The 21,397-nt window shown below is 35.9% G+C and overlaps 1 protein-coding gene across 6 annotated transcripts in view; it reads left to right on the forward strand.

Annotated features, from left to right (window-relative positions):
• Nucleotides 1-21,397, forward strand: part of TET1 (tet methylcytosine dioxygenase 1) — a 121,874-nt gene that overhangs the window by 46,644 nt on the left and 53,833 nt on the right. Inside the window, exon 1 of one of the 6 annotated variants that reach the window (XM_088792046.1) lies at nt 10,095-10,209. The exons of the other annotated variants lie outside the window; for them this stretch is intronic. The gene's annotated coding sequence lies outside the window, so the exon portion shown is untranslated. Of the gene's footprint in view, nt 1-10,094; nt 10,210-21,397 lie in introns of those variants that run through there. 6 annotated transcript variants of the gene reach the window in all.

Here is a 21,397-nt window from a genome sequence, read left to right on the forward strand (position 1 = left end):
TGTTCAATCCACATTTAGCCTTGTGGTCTTTGTTGGAGACTGTCCATTGCTACCTAGATTGGATCCTAAATTTGGAATTGGGAGACTAGCAGATTGAAAAAAATCAATGTCGTTGAGTGAACTCAGATTAAATTGATCTACTGCATCTACACCGGTTGGTAGCAGGGAATGGAAGAGAACGTGATGCCTTAATTATTGGCTCACTGAAATAAATGAAAAAAAAATGAAGTAATGGTATTTATAGAGTCATGGGAAAACACAGAAAAGTAGTATTGACTTGAAGTAAGGATTTTGATGAACCTTATGAAAATCTGAAGATTATTTTCTGATTAAAATGATTAGAAGCTATTCCAAAAAGTTAATTTTTGTCACTCCACTCATGAAATGCAGTTTATGCCATCACTTAATGGGCAGTGTAAAATAGCTGCATTGCAGGTTAGAACATTTCATAAGAAATTTAATCCAGCTTTCCAGGGTTTATTTAAAGCCTGTGATATTTGATCACTTCACTAAAACAAATCAGATCCATTAGAAAGCTGAGTTACCTGGGCCTCGATTCCTGAGGTACTATGCATGACGATACAGTTATAAAAGCCTGACAGGCTAAATTCTGCTGAATATAATGTATAGCGAAAAATTACCTGTGAAGATTAATTTATGTGCTGCCCATAGGCAGAAAAAAAAGACAATGTAAACAACATGTTTTCCTATTTTTCACTTTTCAGTCAGAAAACTTAGCCAAATTCATTGGTCAAGCAGTGTGATATGCTTCACTCTGAAATGAGGGAATATCTTATTTTCCCACTGCTTTCTTGGTGACTTCATTAAAATTAAAAAATATATATGTTTTTGACATAATTGCAAACAGAAAAGCTAAGGATAGTACAAAGTATTCTCATACACCGCTCATCCAGTTTTCCCAAACTTTAACATTTTATCTTGTTTACTTAATCTGTCTCTACACATATATAGATTTTTTTCCTCCTGAATTATTTGAGAGTAACTTTCAGACGTGATGTCTCTTTACCCCTTAAAATGCTAAAATGTTTATTTCTTACAAACAAGGACCTCTTCTTGTATAATTAGAGTACAATGATCAAAATCCGTAAATGGACATGGACAATATTATTGTGATCTAATCTGATCAGATTCTCCCAGTTGTCAATAATGTAGTGTATATCAAAAGACAGTCTCAGATCATGCATTGCATTCAGTTGTTCATTGCATTTAGTTTTGTCAATATGATGTTTTCAAAGAATTCAAGTCAGTTATTTGTGTAGATTGTCCCTTAATGTGGGTTTATTCAGTATTTGCTTATGCATTTTTAACAAGAATGCCACAGAAACGAGTTTGTGATCTTCTCAATAAATCATATCTACAGGTACATCATGTCAGTTTCTTCCAATAATATGATTTTAACAGTGATCACTTGGTTAAGGTGGTCTCTGCCAGGTTTCTCAAGTACTAAGTTACTCTTTCTCCTTTTGTAATTAAGTGTCTTTTCTGGAGATACTTTATATAAGTTCTGTTACTTCTCACTGATTTTCAGTATCTATTCATGATTCTTTTCTGAATGAAGTATGATGGACTCCATTTTAGCCTAAACTTTCTGTTTTATATTTTGTTATCTGTAAGGCACCTTGATTTTCTTTTGGTCATGAAATGGCACGTATCTTAAGTTTTAAAGATTAAATGAATAAAGCTTTAATAATGAAAAATGCTTATGGCTCTATTTAATATCCTAGTGCATGATGTAGTCAAATGGTTAATTTTGGTTCAGAAAGTTGGACTCAAGTTACTATATGATAAAATGTGTGTATAGTGTGTGGGATGTTGAAAACAAAGAGACAATTATTAATAGGATGGTGAGGCTAAAACTAGGCATAGAATTCCAAGGGAATGTGACAGACTTCATTCCTTTTTTTATCTTGCCCTTTCTGGCTCTTATCTTCCACACAATCCTCTCTTATCAAGAACTTAATACAAAAGAAAGAAGCCCAACTCAGAGAAACTCAATGGAGACAAAGTAAAATAGAAGATAATTGATTAATCAGTAACAATGTACTCTCTCAATTTAGGACCAAGTAGCTTTGAAGAAAAGAAAAGATTTGTTTATGAACCAGATAGGAAACAAATCACAATAAATATCCTTCAAGAAACAAATATAGATATATAGATATTTTGTTCTCTATATAATGTTTTGGAAGTGTAAAATGTTACATTCACTTTAGAAAATTATATATATATATATATATATATATATATGTATATACAGAGAGAGAGAGAGAGAGAGAGAGAGAGAGAGAGAGAGAGAGAGAGCGCCTCCTCCTCCCTTTTTAAAATTCAATCACCATTTAATGGCCATTTGGGTTGTTTCCACTTTTTGGCTATTATAAATATAACTGCTATGGTCATTCGTACACAAGTTTTTGTGTTTTCATTTCTCTTGGGTACATACCTAGGAGTGAAATTGCTGGGCCATATATAAACTCTATGTTTAACTTTTATAGGAATTGCCAAACTTTTCTAAAGCAGCTGCACCATTTAACATTTTCACTAGCAACATATGAGAGATCCAATTTCTCTGCATTCTGGCCAACACTTGTTATGGTCTGTCTTTTTTTAAATTTTAGACAGGTGAAGTACTATCTCAAGTGGTTAATGATGGTAAGCATATCTTAATATACCTATTGTCCTTTTGTATATTTTCTTTGGAGAGCTCTCTATTCATTTTCTCTTTGGGTTATTTGACATTTTATTACTGACCTGTAATAGTGTTTTACGTGTTCTAGATACAAGTTCTTTATCAGTTGTATTGCAAATATTTTCTGTGGGGTTCTCTTCATACTTTCTCGATGTGTCCTTTGAAGCAAAAAAGTTCTTAATTTTGATGACCAGTTTATCTATTTTTTTCTTTGATTGTACTCTTTGTGTCATATCTAAGAAACCTTTGCCTACTCCAAGTTTATGAAGATTTGCACCTATGTTTTCTTGAAAGAGATTAATGGTTTAGCTTTTATTTTAGGGTCTTTGATTCATTTTGAGTCAATTTTTATATATGCTGTGATGGAGGATCCAACTTCATTCCGTTTTTTGTCATTAAGTGTCATATTTTATTAAATAATTTTGAAGATTAATTTACCTTACTTAACCATCATAATATGCTTAAGAAGCAGAGGAGGGGGTATGGAAAATGTGTTTTCATAAGATTAACACTAAGCTATATTGGGCATATATCCTATGCAACTCCAACCCACATTTTCCTTCTATTCCTTTATTGTAATGGAATGAAAAGGGGCCCAGAACAGGGATTGGTCATTGTAACATTCAGGTTCATCCTTCATTATCCACTGTACCCTTTATTTCTGAAGGTGCAGTGCCCTTGTTCTCAGCAAGCTGTTAACTAATGCTGGCTAACATGTTAGTACATTATAGCTAAAAAAATAAAAATAAATAAATCTTTAGTGAATGTTTACAATTGATCCAAAAATAATATGTAACACTGTAGAATGCAAGGCAGTGGATCATGCATAGGGGATTTATTTAGTCAGAAATAGGATTCTTCCCAGCATTCCTTAAATTCCATCCCCTAACAAAGTTACTTATTTTCCAGGGAAATCTTATGCAGCAGCCTTATGTTTTGTCAACTACCATAATACCCTCTACATCCCTCACGTTGCCATTTTTATGACGTAATCCCAACTTCATTCTTTTGCATGTGGATATTCAGGTGTCCCAACACCATTTGTTGAAAGGATTAGTCCTTTCCCATTGAATTATCTTGGAACCCATCACATTCTTTAGTTTAATTCATGTTGCTGCATATGTATCAGTTATTTGTTGCTTTTTATTGCTGAGGTAGTATTCCATTGTAAAAAATATGTCACACTTTGTTTATCCAGTCTCTCATTAATGTGTGTATGGATTGTTTCTAGTTTGGGGCTATTAATGAATAAAGCTGCTATGAACATTCTTTTTTAAATGGACATATGTTTTCATTTCTCTTAGATAAATAGTTAAATTGCTGAGTCATAGACTATGTGTATTTAATATTTTAAGGATCTTACAAAAACAATTTTCTAAAGTGAATGTAACATGTTATACTTCCCAAACTGAAATTTGGTTTGGCAATTTTTTCATTTAGTCATTCTAGTGATAGCTATATTCTAAGTAATTATTACCCATCTTATGGCTCTACAATAACTGCTTTTATTTCTTTTTTGGATAATATTCTATTTATTACCAAAAAATAATAGCATCATTAAATTACAGTAACATTTTTGGAAAACCACTATTGTCCAGGAGAATTAATTGGCTCCTAGGTTTTCACCGTTATAATTATTATTAAACACACTTGACTGAACACAGATATTTAAAGATGTTATATAATCTATGCACATGTAATATTATATTGAGTATGTAAGAACTATGAAAAAGAATAAGGTTAAAAGTGGTGAGATGAGGGGTTGTTTGTTTTTTATTATTCTAAGGGTTGGTGGTGAATTTTAGTAATAGTATAGAGGAAACAGGACCTATCTTGCAGTTTTGCCATTTGCTTTTAATCTTTGGATTAACGGATAGATAGAACATAGAAACTAGGTACCGAATTTCAGGATATTTAGCAATAGTGTACAAAAGCTCATAATTGGTATGAAAAGAGTTCAAATTTGTAATTAAGATAGATGATGTCCCATAATGCTGACAGTACTTGGAAATAAGAGCACTTAAATATCATCAGTGATATTTATAATGTCATGGAAATTGAAAGAGGTACCTGGGAAGTTTAAAATAAAGGAAAGAAATTACATAGTGGTCAACTTCACACAAAAAAGAAATACAGATATTCAATAAATGATTTTTTGTCATATGAATTTGGAAAGGTAAAAGGACAAAGTTTGTAAATAATGGGAAATTTGAGTTAAAATGGAACAGTCTTGGCACTTTGAGAAAATAATTTGATACTATTTGGAGAGCAGTTTGGATAGAGTCTTGAAAGTATGCGTGCTTCAGATTGAAGAAAGGAAGAAAGATTTAACAATTATTTTTAAGTGAAAGAAATGGGTTACAAAATGACATATAGTGTAAATCTCACTTATGTTTTAAAAATACGATGCATCAAATATAATATATTTATGTATGCAAAGAGGGATCTGGCAGACTACATACTAGCTTTCCCTGAGTAGATTTGGGGTTTTTTCCTCTGGTTTTCCTTATCTATACCTGCTGGTGTTCTTTTTTTTTTTTTTTCTGTAATGTGAATATAATAAAAATCAAAGAAATTTCTAATTAAAATAAAAATTGCCAACCCAAATGTGATTAAAGAGCAGAGTGAGCAGGACTCTGAACCAATACTGTAAAAACCATTCCCTCTGTGAGAAAGCTCGAGGTAAGCCTTGAGGAGGAAGAGTCTTAGGGAAAGGGGAGTGGGCTCTAGGCTGTGATAGGCATACGTTTTTTGACTTTTTATTTGGATATCATTTCTAATTTATGAGAATATTACAAAACAAGTACAAAGAATTTTCTTACACACTATACCCAATATCAAAATTAGAACATGAACACTGACACAGTACTGTTTATTATTCTAAAGACCAAATTCAGATTTGGCCTATTTTCTCTGTCCTTTTTTTTCGGTGCAGGATTCAATTCAGTATCCCTTAAAACATTTAGTTGTCATGTCTCCTTAGTTTCCAGATTCCAACAGTTTCTTTCATGACTGGCACTTTTTTTTTTTTTTTTTTTTAGAAGTTTTATTCAAAGAGTATTGTGTCCCTCTTTTATTTTTCTTTAAATTTTGTTGGGGGAACATTGGAGAACAGTGTGTTTCTCCAAGGCCCATCCGCTCCAAGTCTTTCAGTCTACTTGTGGAGGGCGCAGCTTAGCTCCAAGTCCATTTGCCATTTTCAGTCTTCAGTTGAAGGGGGTGCAGACCACCATCCCATGCAGGAATTGAACCAGCAACCTTGTTGTTGAGAGCTGCTGCTCTAACCAACTGAGCCATCCGGCCGCCCGACTTTCGCACTTTTGAAGAATCCTGCTCAGTTATTTTGTTGAATGTCCCTCAAGTTTGGGTTTTTTTATATTCCCTCATGATAAAATTTAGGATATGCTTTTTTGGCAAGAATCCACAGAAGCAATGTGCCCTTCTCAGTGTAGCATATCAGTCTCATATCTGAGTTAACTTTAATTACTTGGCTTTGGTGTTCACAGGATTCTTCTCTGTAAAATTATTGTTTTCCTTTGTAATTAACAAGTACTATGTGGAGATACTTAGATACTATATGCAAATGTCCTGTTTTCCATCATGTTTTTACCCACTAATTTTAACATTCGTAGATAATTCTTGCTTCTAACAATTATTAATGTGGTGCTTAACAAATGGTCATTTTCTATTTATACCATTTCTCTCCATCTATTAATGGGAATTCTAATGTAAGGAGGCACTGTCCTTCTTCTCCCACTCATTCAATTATTTATTATGTCAGTATGGACTCAGCTCTTTATTCTGTGGGCTATGATCTATATCACTGATTGATAATTGAAGGGTTGATGAAGACTTGCCATGTTAGTTTCCAAGGATAAAAGTAGGACTGATGGATGAAGGGCAGGAAGGTACAGCATACTGGACTGTTTGAAGGTAGTTTCTTGTTGCTTTGAGTACTTAAGCAAACTTGATAAATCACTTTTAACTGAGGGAATGCAGAGATAGTTCATGCCTGGCAGCAGTAGTTGGACTTTATGACCTTGAAGATCTCTTGTAACCTTGAGATCCTCTCAGCAGCTTAAGCAGAAAACACAGATGGCCACTTCATAACTTACTTAACTACTAAGCTTGTGTAATAAGGGTTTTATATCAGAGCATGTTTAGCTTCTGGTGTACCTGTCACATGATGAGTAAGACCCAGCCGGCACCCAGACAAAGGGTAAGGTATATGGAATTTAAATGCAGATAGTCTAAAAATTCCAGACCTGACAAATTCAACAACTTTCGTGTAGCTGGGTTCTCACATCTTAGAACTAAACATAATGATGTATAAGTTTAGCTCAAGGTGACTTTTTTCTTGGAATGTATAAAGGAGGTTACTGCATTTTCTGGTATAATTGTGTTTTAGTACCAAGTACATTGCTCTATGATTTGTTGCCTACCGCCACTTCAAATCCATTTTCAGCACATTTTCCTTAGAATTTCAGCCTTGATTTATTTACCCCCAGACATTTCCATTTTTAAGATGAATTCTACCGTGTTTCCCCCAAAATAAGACCTAGCCGGACCATCAGCTTTAAAGCGTATTTTGGAGCAAAAATTAATATAAGACCCGGTATTATATGATAGCATATTATATTAATGTAAGACCCAGTATTATGTTACATTATGTTATATTATATCATATTATATCATATTATGTTGTGTTACCGGGTCTTATATTAATTTTTGCTCCAAAAGACGCAGTAGAGCTGATTGTCCGGCTAGGTCTTATTTTTGGGAAAACACGGTATACTTGTCTGTATTTCCATGATTTATGAAATATTTCCAGTGAGGCAATATAATTTTTAGCAAATTTATTTTGTTTTCTTAATGGTCTCTTGTTTGTTTCTTCTCCCCGCTTTTATTCTGCCTGCCCCCACTCCAGTTCAAGCCATTGTTTCTCAGTTTAGTCATGTAGGACACAGCTCCCTGGCCCATGCTGGTATCATGAGCCTTGTGCTCCCCCGGCTTAGGCAGTCAGCCGCCAGTCAGCAGCCCACAGTAGCCCACACTGACCTCCGGCTCCTCACGGCAGCCCACGGCAGCCCACGGCAGCCCACGGCAGACCAGCTCCACGGAGAGCTGTTGTTCACACTCTTAGCTGTAGAGGGTGCAGCTCACTGACCCATGTGGAAATCGAACCGGCGACCTCAGCATTGGAGCAGGGCGCTCCAACCACCTGAACCACCAGGCCGGCCTAAGTTAAATCTCTTAATAAGAGCATTGTACACAATCATACCATTATTAGAGTTCCCTAATATTATGTAATATCTAGGCTATACTTAGATTTCTTCATTTGTCCCCAAAATAAAACACATTTTGAGTCTAGAGGACAACCACCACTATCTCTTCTAATGGACAACCACCAAGACTAAAGTCCAGGATGAGGAGACAGCATTGCAAACAAAGTATAATCAATTGATATGATAAATATCTGTACAGAGATAGTAAAGAAAGGAGTGTTCAGTTTTATCTGAGGAAGGCTGTGGGGTTAAAAAAATATTTGATTCCACCACCTTTGGGATTGTTAAGAAATACTGATTCTACAGATCACTTTCTTCTAGTTCTAGGTGTTTTGGGGGCAAATTGGATGGGTTATGGTAGAATGACCACAAGGCATTCTATGTTGATGTTGCTACTTGAGACTAGACTGGCTGCTTAAAATAGCCTAGGGGAAGCAGGGCTGGGGGTGCAGCTGGTGTGGGGATACCATTGTTGCAAAACATTCTGAAAATGTGGCCAAGGCTGGGAACTGGAGACCCTGCCTGGTGGACTGAAAAATGTGAATTTTGCTCTGGGGATTAATGGTTCCCAGATTCCCTCACCAAGCTGCTCTTTGTATCATTTGAATCTTTATAGACCTAAGGGAATCTTGCAGGATTTAGTTTAGAATCTGGCTTTCTAAAACCCCTTGGGTGACTTTGTTGTTTAGCCAGGTGCAGTGTGGAACATGGCCTAAAGCAATGAGATTTGCATTTAAAATTCTTGAAATAACTGCATTATCTAATACTTGAAATTTGGGTATAAGAAAGTGGCTATAATTTTACTTTGTTTTAATTAATTTAAAATTTAAAACTGAGTTAAAGCAAAATATTTTCAATTAAATACAACTTGGTTTTGGTAACACTACATTTCACTTTTACCATTGAAAATTTAGCTTGAACTGAGATGTATTATGTGTAAAGTATGCATTGAATTTATAGATTCATATTTAAAAATATCTCTGACAATTGTTTATTACATGTTGAAATAATATTTTTGATGTAGTGGCTTAAACAGAAATATATTAAAATTTTATTTCACCTATTTCTTTTTACTTTTCACAGCCATTAGAATGTGATCTCTTTAAGAGCGGATATCTTTTCTCCTGGTAACCATGCCTAGTCCATGTTGTGGCACTATATAAGTACCTGTAAGACAAATGCACTGAGGGAGAAGCAGTAGGAACAGAGAACAAGGGATGAATGGAAGAGGTTTTAAGTAAGATTGCTGAAGTTGGAGGCTGAATTTGGGTCTTGACTGTAGGAGGCTCCTAAGAAGACTCATGGGTTATTAGGTGGATTTGTGGCTTAAAGGACGCTTAGGCAAGTGGTAACTAGTTAACATTTTAGATGTGGTTGAGTTTTAATTGCCTGGTGAAGATGTCCAGTTGTTGGATAATGGAGTTTGAACTTCATGAGAAAGATCTCTTCTTGCTGTGGGAGTCAGCAGCAAATAGGTGTAGACTGAAGGCCAGTATGTAGATAAATGGGGAGTTTGGAGAGAAGGCAGAGGATACCAGCATCATTTATAAGTGGGCAGAGAAGCCAGCAAGAGAGACTGTAATGATGGGTGGAGAATTGAAGAGAGGATCTTAAAGAAGTGATCGATAGTGTCAAAGATACTTGGCAATTGGGAGTATAGCGGTGAATTTTGGACAGTTTCAGTGAAGTGATGGGAGCAAAAACCTCATTATAATGAGTATAGGAGTGCACGTTAGACAGTGATTGCAGACAATTACTTGGAGGACATTCTTTGTAAAATGGAGCAGGGGGATAGGGTGGCAGCTAAATGCATATTTCTGGAGGGTTCTGTTTTGTTAAGTTAGAAAAGACTTAAGTTTGTTAATAGCCTGTAGGGAAGGGCTAGAAGGGGAAGATTTACAGATCTTGAAACTGTCTCCAGAATGCCCTGTTTTTTTTCTGTTAGGAATGTGTAAATACTTCTGTGCATATCACCACCAGCTAAGTACTGAATAAATAAATAAATAAATAAATAAATGAATGAATGAATACACAGTACTTTTGGAGGTTATGTTCTTAGAAAGCCTAGGCAGACATAGACATTTTTTTTTCTTCTTCAAGGTGGAACATTGGAGGACTAGAGACCCAAGGCCACATGGGCAATATGGAAAGAACTGAAAGTCCAAACCTTTGGAAGATCGTGAATTATCTAGTTATCTATGACCTTCTAAATGGAGTTAGGTGAGCCAAGGTCCCTGAATATTATCTTTGATCATGATGAGGGAGCATTCCAGGCAGGATGACTTCATAATCTTGAGGAGTATTTAAGTGATATTTAAAAAAAGAGATGTATTTGGAGCCTGCCCTCTATTATGAGTCTTAATAATATGAGTGCATATCAACTGCATTTGTAAAACTAGTGTGATTGAATCTTCTCTGATTGAATTAGATAATCTGCAATTTGTTCTTTTAATTGTTTTGTATTAATGTGGCAGGTCTTATTGGGGTATTATTTAATACCAATACGTTTTCACTGAATCTTAGACCCCTAATTCTATGAAAGTGAAAATTTTAAGGAAAAGGTTAGGTAAAAGGTAAAACATATTATGGCAATCCAGAAATAAGGAACGTTTTTAGTCCAAGAGATATTTAGAGGTGAAATAGACAGTGACCTCTGAGCATGTCCTCAAAAGCTGGATTCTAAGTCGGGTTCTAAGTTCACCCAGTACTTCATAACTGTGTGGACCCAGTACGCATATGCTACCAGAGAGCAGGCCCTTGGCTTGGTATCCGGGTTCTTTGGAGCTCAAGCAAAGAATTGAGTGAGACACAGAAATATAGTGGTGAAAGAGCAGTTTATTAGAAGCAAAATACACTCCAAAGAGATAGGAGGGGATCCAAGCACAGAAGAGTGGCTCAAAAGGTGCTGACTGGTGAGGACTTGGACTTTTTATTTCCTTTCCTAGAATGGGCTACTCCTCTCTAATTGTGGGGCTGCTTGATTGATACCTGTGACTGATCAGGGTTATTGGTTATGGTAAATATGGGCAAGTTTGGGCAGAGAGTGGAGGTCTTTTGGGCAGTCATTTCCCATAGACTATGTTGGACGTGCAGGAATGTTACCTGATGTATCCAGGTGTCTTGGAGACCCAATTCCTGTCTCTAACTGCCTGTGTTATGTCCCCCTTGAGAGATGTGATCCCCATAAGTCTCTGTGGGAAGTTGAGGAATAGGAGATCTCCTCTTCTGTATTTGCTTCCTGCTGAATGTGGCCATTGTCCATACCTATTGGGGATTCACGAGACTCTTGCCCTGTCTGATCTTGGATGAGGGGAAGGGGTCTTGAGATCCACCTGGAGGACCAGGTTGGCTTCTTTGGTCAGGAAGTACTGGAAATTATGGTGGGGCATCACTTGTATCCCAATGGCCCCTAAGTGAGGGGAGATAGATTTTAGTTAATAGAATTAAAAGTGTTGGCCCAAGAAGCAGGTTTCCAAGCCATTGACACAGGGTGACTGCGTAATGAAAAATTTGTTTAGCTTCATGGAGCCTGTGGCCTTTTCTTCTGGTTTAATTGGTCATTCAGTTATTGTTCACCCGGGAGGTAAGCCTGGAAAGAATCGCTGCAATAAAATGACTAGTCAACAGACATTAATCACAAGCTTTAGGATAATTACCTAAAGCAGGGGGTAGGAGATGTCTATGATTCAGGTTAAAAACAATCTATTATTTATGATTAAGAAACTGATCTGAAAAAGGATTATAACCAGGAGCTACAGAGGCGAAACACTAGGGAAAAGAAAACTTAATTTCTATAGTGAGAAGCTCTTTTCTTTGGCCTGTATCACATATACTGAATTTGGACATGAGGTAAAAACATTTTGAATAGCAACACTGTGCAGCTACAACTCAGACAGATCAGTGAAAGCAGGCAAGTGGGTTCACAAAGACAATTCTCACAATCTGAGGAAAGAAACTACCATAGGAATTGTGTTGTTCTTTTAAGTTCTACACACCTTTGATAATCTTAGTTCCATAAACATTAGTAAATATTAGTAACTAATGGACTTTGTTGTAAATGTTAGTACTAGCTGCAGACATTATTACTTGTAGAACAGTGCCTTAGAGTTAAACACTATTATACAATCTTGTTAGTCCTCTGGTTTGAGTCCTAGCTCTGAGAGTATTTATTTGACCTTGACTAGTTACTTAACCTTTCTAAAACCTTATAAAAAAATGGAGATATTAATACAACTAATCTCAGTAAGAAAAGCAAATGAGGTACTTCCTATAAAGTGGTCATAATGATGCCTGGCAAGTAGTAAATGCTCAATACATAAATAATAGCTATTAGTAAATGTTCTTTTAATTGTGGATTTAAGCCTGGAATTATTACATTTTTGTTACATGTTGAAAGACATGTAGAAAAGGAAGAACTACCCAATATGTATTTTCCCCTTAAATAGTTGGTTCATTTCCACACAAATTAAAGTCCAACAATATATGTAATCCATGGTTCATTTAATCCTCCTTGTAAACCTGTTAATAAGTGCTATTACTAGTCCTGATTTATCTTAAGGAAACTGACTCAGAGACTTCACAGAGGAAGGACTTGTTCTAGGCCATATGGTTGGAAAGTGATGGAGCTAGGAGAGTAGCCAGTTTGTCTGGTTCCACATTTTAAAAAACAACGTGAAACAATTAAGGTACACAAAAAATAGAATTCTACACGGAACACTAGATTTGGTTATTAATTTTAAGCATGGACGGGATAGTCCATGAAAAAGCCGTGGGTTTCACTTTAGAATCTTCTAAGGAATAGGCTTGGGGGCACACCTACAGTCAAGGGAGAGAGATGATGACACGTGAGAATGAAGTTCCAGAGGAGAGGTAGATTATAAAAATTCAGTTGAAAACCTTCTTGAGGGTGTACAAAAGAGCAGGTTAAGTAGCTAGTGTTTAAGGCATGATTGGATTTGGCAATTGAGAACTCACTTATAACCTTGCTAGGAGCCATTTAAAATATTTGAGTAAGGGGGGAATTTGATAGGATGATAGCTTGAGGCAGATTTGGGCTCTGAAAGGTTTTTATTTTTTTGACTGGGAATACTTTGTACTGGTTCATAACTTCAGAGGAAGAGGTCCAGACTCAAGGACATCCGTGACTAGAGAGGTGTTACTCTTAGGTCAGTCATATTTTCTACGGATTTGGAGCCAATCTTCAATTGACCTGTTTTGTGGTGAATTAGAAGTGGTCCCTCCCTCTAGTAACTTGTGTCCTCTTTGTCTTTGCCCCTCCCCTAAATTAAAGGATTTACTTTGGAATCTGTGACCCTGTGGCCAAATGAGGGTGGAGTTTTTGCTCAGGATGGAAGTTTAAAAATTAGAAGTCTGGATCTGGTGCGGAGAAGTGGGAAACTTCTGAAATCTCTGCCATGGCTCTTATCCAGCGTGAGGAAGCCATGAGGTCTTATGGTACCAAGGTAGGGAAGGTGGCAATGAGTAGTGTGACCCAGTCCCTTAGACAGCCACTTCTTCCTTTCAGGCCAACCCAGTCCTGCCTTTCTGTGGCCTTTGAACCAATTACCAGTTGACTGTAAAAAAAACCTGAAGAAACAGAGATGAGAGGCAAAGCTCAAAGAATGGTAGGCTAGTTGTCTTCTTTTTAAGCCTAAAAAAGGGAAGAAGAGAACTTAATGGCTGGAATTCTGGAGGACACAATGTCACTGCTCTAGGTAGCTGTTTTGTAGGTCCCCTTTGAGGGAAGAATTTTGTGTGTGTATGTGTGTTAAATGTTCGAATCTCTTTGAGTGAATTTTTGGTGAGTAGCTGGTTCATCTTTCCTTTTGATTTAAAGTTGGTTTTGTTAGCAAGTAGTTGTGGCAATGAACATTATACAGAGGTTGGTTGCAAAGCAGAGCTTTCCTTCCGTGCTTCTTAATAACGAATTGGGGGTGGGGTGGGGGTTACATAGAGTATTGGGCATGATTGTGTCATCTCAAAGCCAACATTAATGGAGGCACCAGTGGTTCTCCCTGAATTTTTTCCCTAAACATTCAATTTTCAGGTTGAGAATCTAGATCCTGAGGGTGTCACTTCTGGTTAGGCATAAATACTCTGTGGGCTGCTCCCTGTGCTCTGCGGGTTAGTTTTTGAAATTGCATTATCCTCAAAGTGGGTGAAAATTGGTTCAGGGGGGCGTGTAAAAAAATCTTAGATATTACAATGGGGCACAGTACATAAACAGATACTATACTGATCCTATATCTGTATAGTGTACCACAGATACTATAATACCACAGATACTATATCTGTGGTATTAAAATTTCATGAGGAAAGCTATTAGGGATAAAAAAAAAGTTTTAAAAGACTCCTGGGGTGGGAAGTGGGGGTGGGGGAAAGAAAGCAGGTTGAGAAACACTGGTCTGTCTATCTGTAATAAAGCTCATAGTCTTGTTGGACAATGTCTCTGAACAGGCTTTGAAAGGCTTTAGTGTTTCTTGTGATCTGAGCACCTGTTTCTTGATACAGGAAATACTGCATGTATGGAATGTGAGGGTGTGTTGGGAGGGGCTACAATCAGATTCTGTCCAAAGGGCAAAGTTATTTTAGAATAAAATACCTCTTTGCTCAATGACATTGCAGCTCCTTCAAGCGTGGGCCTAAGAGTATCACAATGATAAGGACGTAGAGAAATGAGAAAATGGAGGGGGCTTGGGAACTATTGGACCCAGATATGATTCAAGATGTTTAACATTCCTGTTGGTTTGGAGTGAGTAGGAGGGGGTAAAAACAACTTACAAATCTTGGGATGGGCATAGAGGGAAAGGCAGAGAACCAGATGAACTGGAATTACTTACTGTCTTTTAAACTGTATCCTTGGGCTCTTTTGGGCCAGTAAAGAATGGGTGTGGGAAGAAGATGGAGATGGTGGGGGGACAGAAGAAGAGGAAAAGAGACACGGGGGCAGGTGGTATGAGTTTGGTGTTCCCAGCGCACACGTGGAACTTGGGGTAAAACAGCCACCATTTCAAGTCAAAACATTTCACTTCCTTCACAGAATTAGTTTCTTTTTAGAGATACTGGGTGTTAAATATTTTGAGATTCAAGATGGAGGTTTTGGCCTACACTATATCTAAACAGATTAAAGGCCAAGAAAGTTTTCATTTAAGAAAAATCATAATGTAGCTAGTGGAGCCTATTTTGAGTAGTAGTTTGGATTAGTGCACTCATCAGAGTGATGGAGTCAGCTCCCTGGGGCTCGCCGACCGTGCACATTACTTCCCAACTCTTGCTGGGGTGATCACATTGATAGATTACAATCCACCCAGGTGGGCATATTTATACCACAGAGATTGGCCAACACTACAAAATAGGGCTTCCTCCCCCCAACTTTCCAAGCTGATTTTAAACATTTACCGGCATGCCACTGAGTACAGTATCTGTAAGACAAATGTTGAAAGGTGTGCATAGCCTTCCTGAAATATTTTAAACAATTACTAGCAAATGTGTATATACTCTGCACCCCTTCTTATTATGCTCTAATTTGTAATTTGGTACTACACAAACTATTCTGCATTTAGTTTTTTCTCTCTTAATATACCCTAGAAATATTTCTATTTCTAGAGAGCTTTGTCAATTTTGGTTTAATTTCAAATGAAATATGTTAAAAATCAAAATAATATTTAATCAGATGTGGTCAAATAGTGCCCAAGCCACTTCTGTTTTTCTCATGGTTAAGTATTGCTCCTAAAGTTTATTTATACGAATATGAATATATATTTTTATATAAATATGAATATACTCATATATTTATACAAATATGAATGTATATTATTACTTCCCTGTACTTTTTATACAAAAAGAAACAGTCCATATACAGGCTTTTTATCCTTTTTTTTAATACAGTATGTCCTGGACATTAGCAATGCATTTTTTTTCCCCATTCTTTCTCACCTGCAAGGTATTACATAGCTGTACTACAACTGAATTAGTCTGCTACAGATGGACATTTGAATATTTTCAGTTGTTTATTAAAACATACAAAGCTGTCAAAACATATGTAATCGTGTATAGTTATAACTAGGATAAATTCCCACAAGTGAAATTGCTGTATCAAAGGATGTTACATTCATAATTTTAATAATTATTGCCAGATTGCTCTCCATAGGGGATGCACCATTTTTCACTGCAACCAGCATTATATTAGACTGTAACCCCCACAGCTTCCCTAAGGGCCTGTGTGGTTAAACTTGTTGATGTTTGGTATTCTGATAAGTGAAAACTATGATCTTAGTTTCATTTTAATTAATCTCTCTTAAAGTTGAGCAGGTTTTGACAGTGTTTGCCTCGGGGTTGTAGTGAGGATGAAATGAGTGTATTATAATATAGCTAACATGCATTGAATTGTTAGTGCTCTCTTAGTGATCACCAATCCACTGGGCTAACGATCCACTGTGTCAGCTCATGTAAACGCCATCACAATCTATATGGACCGTTGTAGGAAGGAAACAAAAGTTCTGGGTAACATCTCCTAGGGGTTGTAATTCTTCAGGATTGCCCTCTTCCATTCCCCATTTTAAAGTTCAAGATTAACCAGTAACAGCAGTTAGATTGGTTTCCTTTCAACACTTCTACTTAAAAACAAATAACAAACAAAAAAACATTCCTGCATGATGCAAGTGTAAATTAAAAAAAAAAATCTACATAATGTATAAACGTGTTTTTTTGTTTGTTATTTTTTTAAGGAGGGCACAGCTCACAGTGGTCCATGTGGGGATTGAACCGGCAGCCTTGGTGTTACTAGCACCACGCTCTAACCAACTGAGCTAACCATCCACCCCCTGTAGGTGTGTTTTTAAATAAGATGATGTTACATATTTTTAAAATTGCTTTTTCACTCATCCATGCTGATTGACTGGTTGTTTTTTTGTAACGTCTTTATTAGATACACTTCACACACCGTACAAATCGTTTGTGTTGTCGATTCACTTTTAATATGGCTTGAACTGGATTTTTTTTCCCTCCAGTAGTGGCAAATCTGTTTGTTCTGGCCACTCAGTTTCACTATGAATAGCAAGTTTCACTGTGAAACACTCAGTTTCATAATGAGTAGCAAGAATAAGAATAACCGTTTCCTTAGGATGTGTGCGTGCACACACAGACACAGACACACACACTATTACATTTAATAGAATGTTTTTGTAAGAGTTCAGGGGTGATTTCTGAGGATACAGAACAGAAAATCTTATTATCCTGCACTGAAATGTGATCTGTTAAATTGTTCTTAAATTCTAGGTTTAGTAGTTGTCAGTGTATAGAACATATTTTTGTGTAATTATGGACTTGTGATACCACTGTTTTTAAAAAGTCCTATGAGATGTAACTAAATAATAAAGGTCAGTTACTTTTAATTAAGCTCAATAATTAATGAGAACATCTAATGCTTTGGGGCACATAAATCTTTTTTTTATTAAATTTATTGGTGTGATATTGGTTAGTAAGATTACATAAATTTCAAGTGTGTAATACTATAATATCTCACCTGTATATTGTATTATGTGCTCATCACTCAAAGTTTAGTCTCCTTCTGTCACCATATATTTGACCCCCTTTACCTAACTCTTCAACCTCGCCTTACCCTCTTTTCTTCTCTGATAACCACCATATTGTTGTCCGTGTCAATAATTTTATTGGATTTGTTTTGTTCTTCTGTTGCTTTCTGTTTTATAGCCTCACATATGAGTGAAATCAATAAATTCTTGTCCTTTTCTGTCTGACTTATTTCGCTTAGTATGATGCTCGCAAGATCCATCCATGTTGTTGCAAATGGCAGTATTTCATCTCTACCTATGGCTGAGTAATATTCTATTGTGTATTTGTACCACATTTTTATCTAATCATTCATCAAAGGACAATTGGGTGGTTTCCATATCTTGGCTACCATGGATAATGCTGTAATTAACATAGGGATACATATATCTTTATGAATAAATGTTTTCAATTTTGGGGGGTATAAACCCAGAAGAAGGATTGCTGGGTTATAGGGTAGCTCTCTTAATTTTTTGAGGAACCTACATACTGTTTTCTATATTGACAACCAATTTGCATTGCTATCAGCAGTGCATGAGGCTTCCTTTTTCTCTACATCCTCTTCAACACTTATTACTTCTTGTCTTATTGGTCACAGCCATTCTTATAGGTGTGAGGTGGTATCATTGTGGTTTTGATTTGCGTTTCCTTTATAGCTAGTGAAGTTGAGCATATTTTCATGTATGTGTTGACCATTTTTATGTCTGGGAAAAGTGTTTATTCTGCCCATCTTTTAATTGGATTATTTTTGGGGTTTTTTGTTGTTGTTATTGAGTTGAATAACTTTCTTTATGTATTTTGCATATTAATCTGTTATGGGAGGTGTTTGTAAATATCTTCTGCCATTCAGTTGGTTGCCTCTTTGTTTTGTTGATGGTTTCTTTTGCTGTTCAGAAGCTTTTTAGTTTGATACAGTCCCATTCACTAATTTTTACTTTTTTCCTGCCATTGGGGTCCAATTCATAAAATCCTCTTTGAGACCATAGTCCATAAGTTTAGTATCTATGTTTTCTTCTATGTATTTCATTGTTTCAGGTCTTATATTTAAGTCTTTGATCTATTTTGAGTTAATTTCTGTATATGGTGACAAAATAGCAGTCTAGTTCCATTCTTTTGCATGTGGCTTTCCAATTTTCCCCGCACCATTTGTTGAAGAAGCTTTCTTTTCTGCATTGTATGTTTTTGGCTCTTTGTTGAAAATTAGTTGCCCATATTTGTGTGGATTTGTTTCTGGGCTCTCAGTTCTTTTTCATTGTTGTGTATGTCTGCTTTTCTGCCAATACCATGCTGTTTTGAGTATTGTCACTTTGTAGTATAGTCTGCAGCCAGGGAATGTTGGGTCATAAATCTTAAAATGACCTCAATATCTTCTCTGTAGAGGAATGTACACACTGAAGTCCTAGTATATTTCAATAGTCATATTTATAAAGTTAAATGCATCAAGTAAGAAACAAAAACAGACTTCACATTTCCTCACTTCTCTTTCCTAGTGCTAACCGCTGTTAACATTTATGTTTATTCTACCAGCTTTTTGTCTGTGCTATACAAATGTTTTTGTGTTTTAAATGAAAAGGGATGATAACACCACATTTGTGGCTTGTTTATTCAGGCTGATATATTATGGATATCTTGCTGTGCAATTAGTACATTGATGCATAGAGTAATGGCTGCACATTATTTCACAATATGAATATATGAAAAGTTTGCGCATACTTTCTCCAGTATAAATGCTATGTTGCATTGTAATATGCTTTTTTATTTTTGCCATTTAAATGGATGAGAAAGTTACATTTAGTTTCATTTGCTTGTCTTCTAGTAAAGTCAAATGTCTTTGATCTTTTGGATTTCCACTTAAGTGAATTGCATATTCCCATTCTTTATTCACTATTCTATTGAGTCATTTTCCTTTCCTTATTAATTTGCTGGGAGCTTTTTAACATTAAGAATAATAATTCTTAAATTGACTATGAAGGAGCATGTGAGAACCTTTTAGGGTGGTGCAAATTTTCACTATCTTGATTATGCTAGTGGTTGTATTTGTTAAAAATTATAGAACTGTTCCCCCAAAAAGGATGATTTTATTATATATAAATTATAATCTAATAAACCTGACTTAAATTTCATATATATATATGTATATGTATATTAGTAACCCTTTACATGTATTGTGAGTATTTTCCCAGTGTATCAATTGACTTTTGAATTTTTTATGGCAATATTTCTCCTACGTTTTTTGACACCTGTATATATCAGGGAATACATTTTACATCTTGATTCAGTGCACAGACACATCCAAACACATGAAAGATTTACATGGTAATTGTCTTTATTAAATGTAGTGTACTTATATTTTTCTTTACTATTCCTTAAAAAAACACTTGTCACAAAGCATTAAATTGGTATTGGGACTCATGGATTATGATCAGCAATTTTTTTTTTTAATTTATTGGGGTGACAATTGTTAGTAAAATTACATAGATTTCAGGTGTACAATTCTGTATTACATCATCTATAAATCCCATTGTGTGTTCCCCACCCAGAGTCAGTTCTCCTTCCACCACCATATATTTGATCCCCCTTACCCTCATCTCCCATCCCCCACTCCCCTTTGATCAGCAATTTGAAAAGCATTATATTGTAGTGTCTTTGCATTTTTAATTATTAATATTGGAGACTTGATTGAGTGGGACAAAAGTAGAAGAAAATAAAATTGTTAATATTATATGTAGTCAAAAAAGTCTATTTTTTCCTTTATGGCTTCTTACTTTTCACTTTTGCTTTGGGAGATTTTTTTCCTACTTTCTAAATTTTCTTATTGTTACATCTTTTTTTATATTTAAATTATTAGTATATCTGGAATTTTTGCTACATGTTATGAGCTAGGGATCAAACTTCCTTCTTGTGTTACTATTAAGACATTTAGACTTTCTCCACTGTTGAGAAACGCCAGCATTTTAATAATAAATTATTTAACATTCTTGAGTTTAGTCTGTTAATTTGTTTATCTACCCTGCCTGTTAAAATATTATTATTCCTTTTTAATAATAAAAATATTTTTATACCATTGTTGAATGTTTTTTAAAGTTGGCCATTTGAGGTTTATTTTTTTAAAGTAACAACATTGAAATGTAATAGACATACAGAAAATCTATGTGTCATAATTGTATATTTTGATGAATTTTGACAATCTGAACATAACTTACGTAACCTGTAACCTGATCAAGAAACTTGTTTGTTTCTACTAATACTGTTTAATATTTGATTATATAATTTAGTAATGCTTACATATTTTATATTCTGAATGTAATTATCACCCTTCTGAACTCTGATTCATTTTTTTTTTCTTTTTTTTTTTTTTTAAGATTTTATTGGGGAAGGGGAACAGGACTTTATTGGGGAACAATGGTCAAATTGTTGTCCTTTCAATCTTAGTTGTGGAGGGTTCTGTTCAGCTTCAAGTTGTTGTTCTTTCAGTCTTAGTTGTGGAGGGCGCAGCTCAGCTCCAGGTCCAGTTGCCGTTGCTAGTTGCAGGGGGCACAGCCCACCATCCCTTGCGGGAGTCGAACCGGCAACCTTGTGGTTGAGAGGACAAGCTCCAACCAACTGAGCCATCTGGGAGCTCAGTGGCAGCTCAGCTCAAGGTGCCGTGTTCAATTTTAGTTGCAGGGGGCGCTGCCCACCATCCCTTGTGGGACTCGAGGAGTTGAACTGGCAACCTTGTGGTTGAGAGCCCACTGGCCCATGTGGGAATCGAACCAGCAGCCTTCGGAGTTAGGAGCACGGAGCTCTAACCGCCTGAGCCACCGGGCCGGCCCTGATTCATTTTTTTAAGTAAAGT

The sequence above is a fragment of the Rhinolophus sinicus genome, chromosome 15 (assembly GCF_057876585.1).
Source record: "Rhinolophus sinicus isolate RSI-liver-muscle chromosome 15, RSI-T2T, whole genome shotgun sequence".
NCBI classification, from domain to species: domain Eukaryota; kingdom Metazoa; phylum Chordata; class Mammalia; order Chiroptera; family Rhinolophidae; genus Rhinolophus; species Rhinolophus sinicus.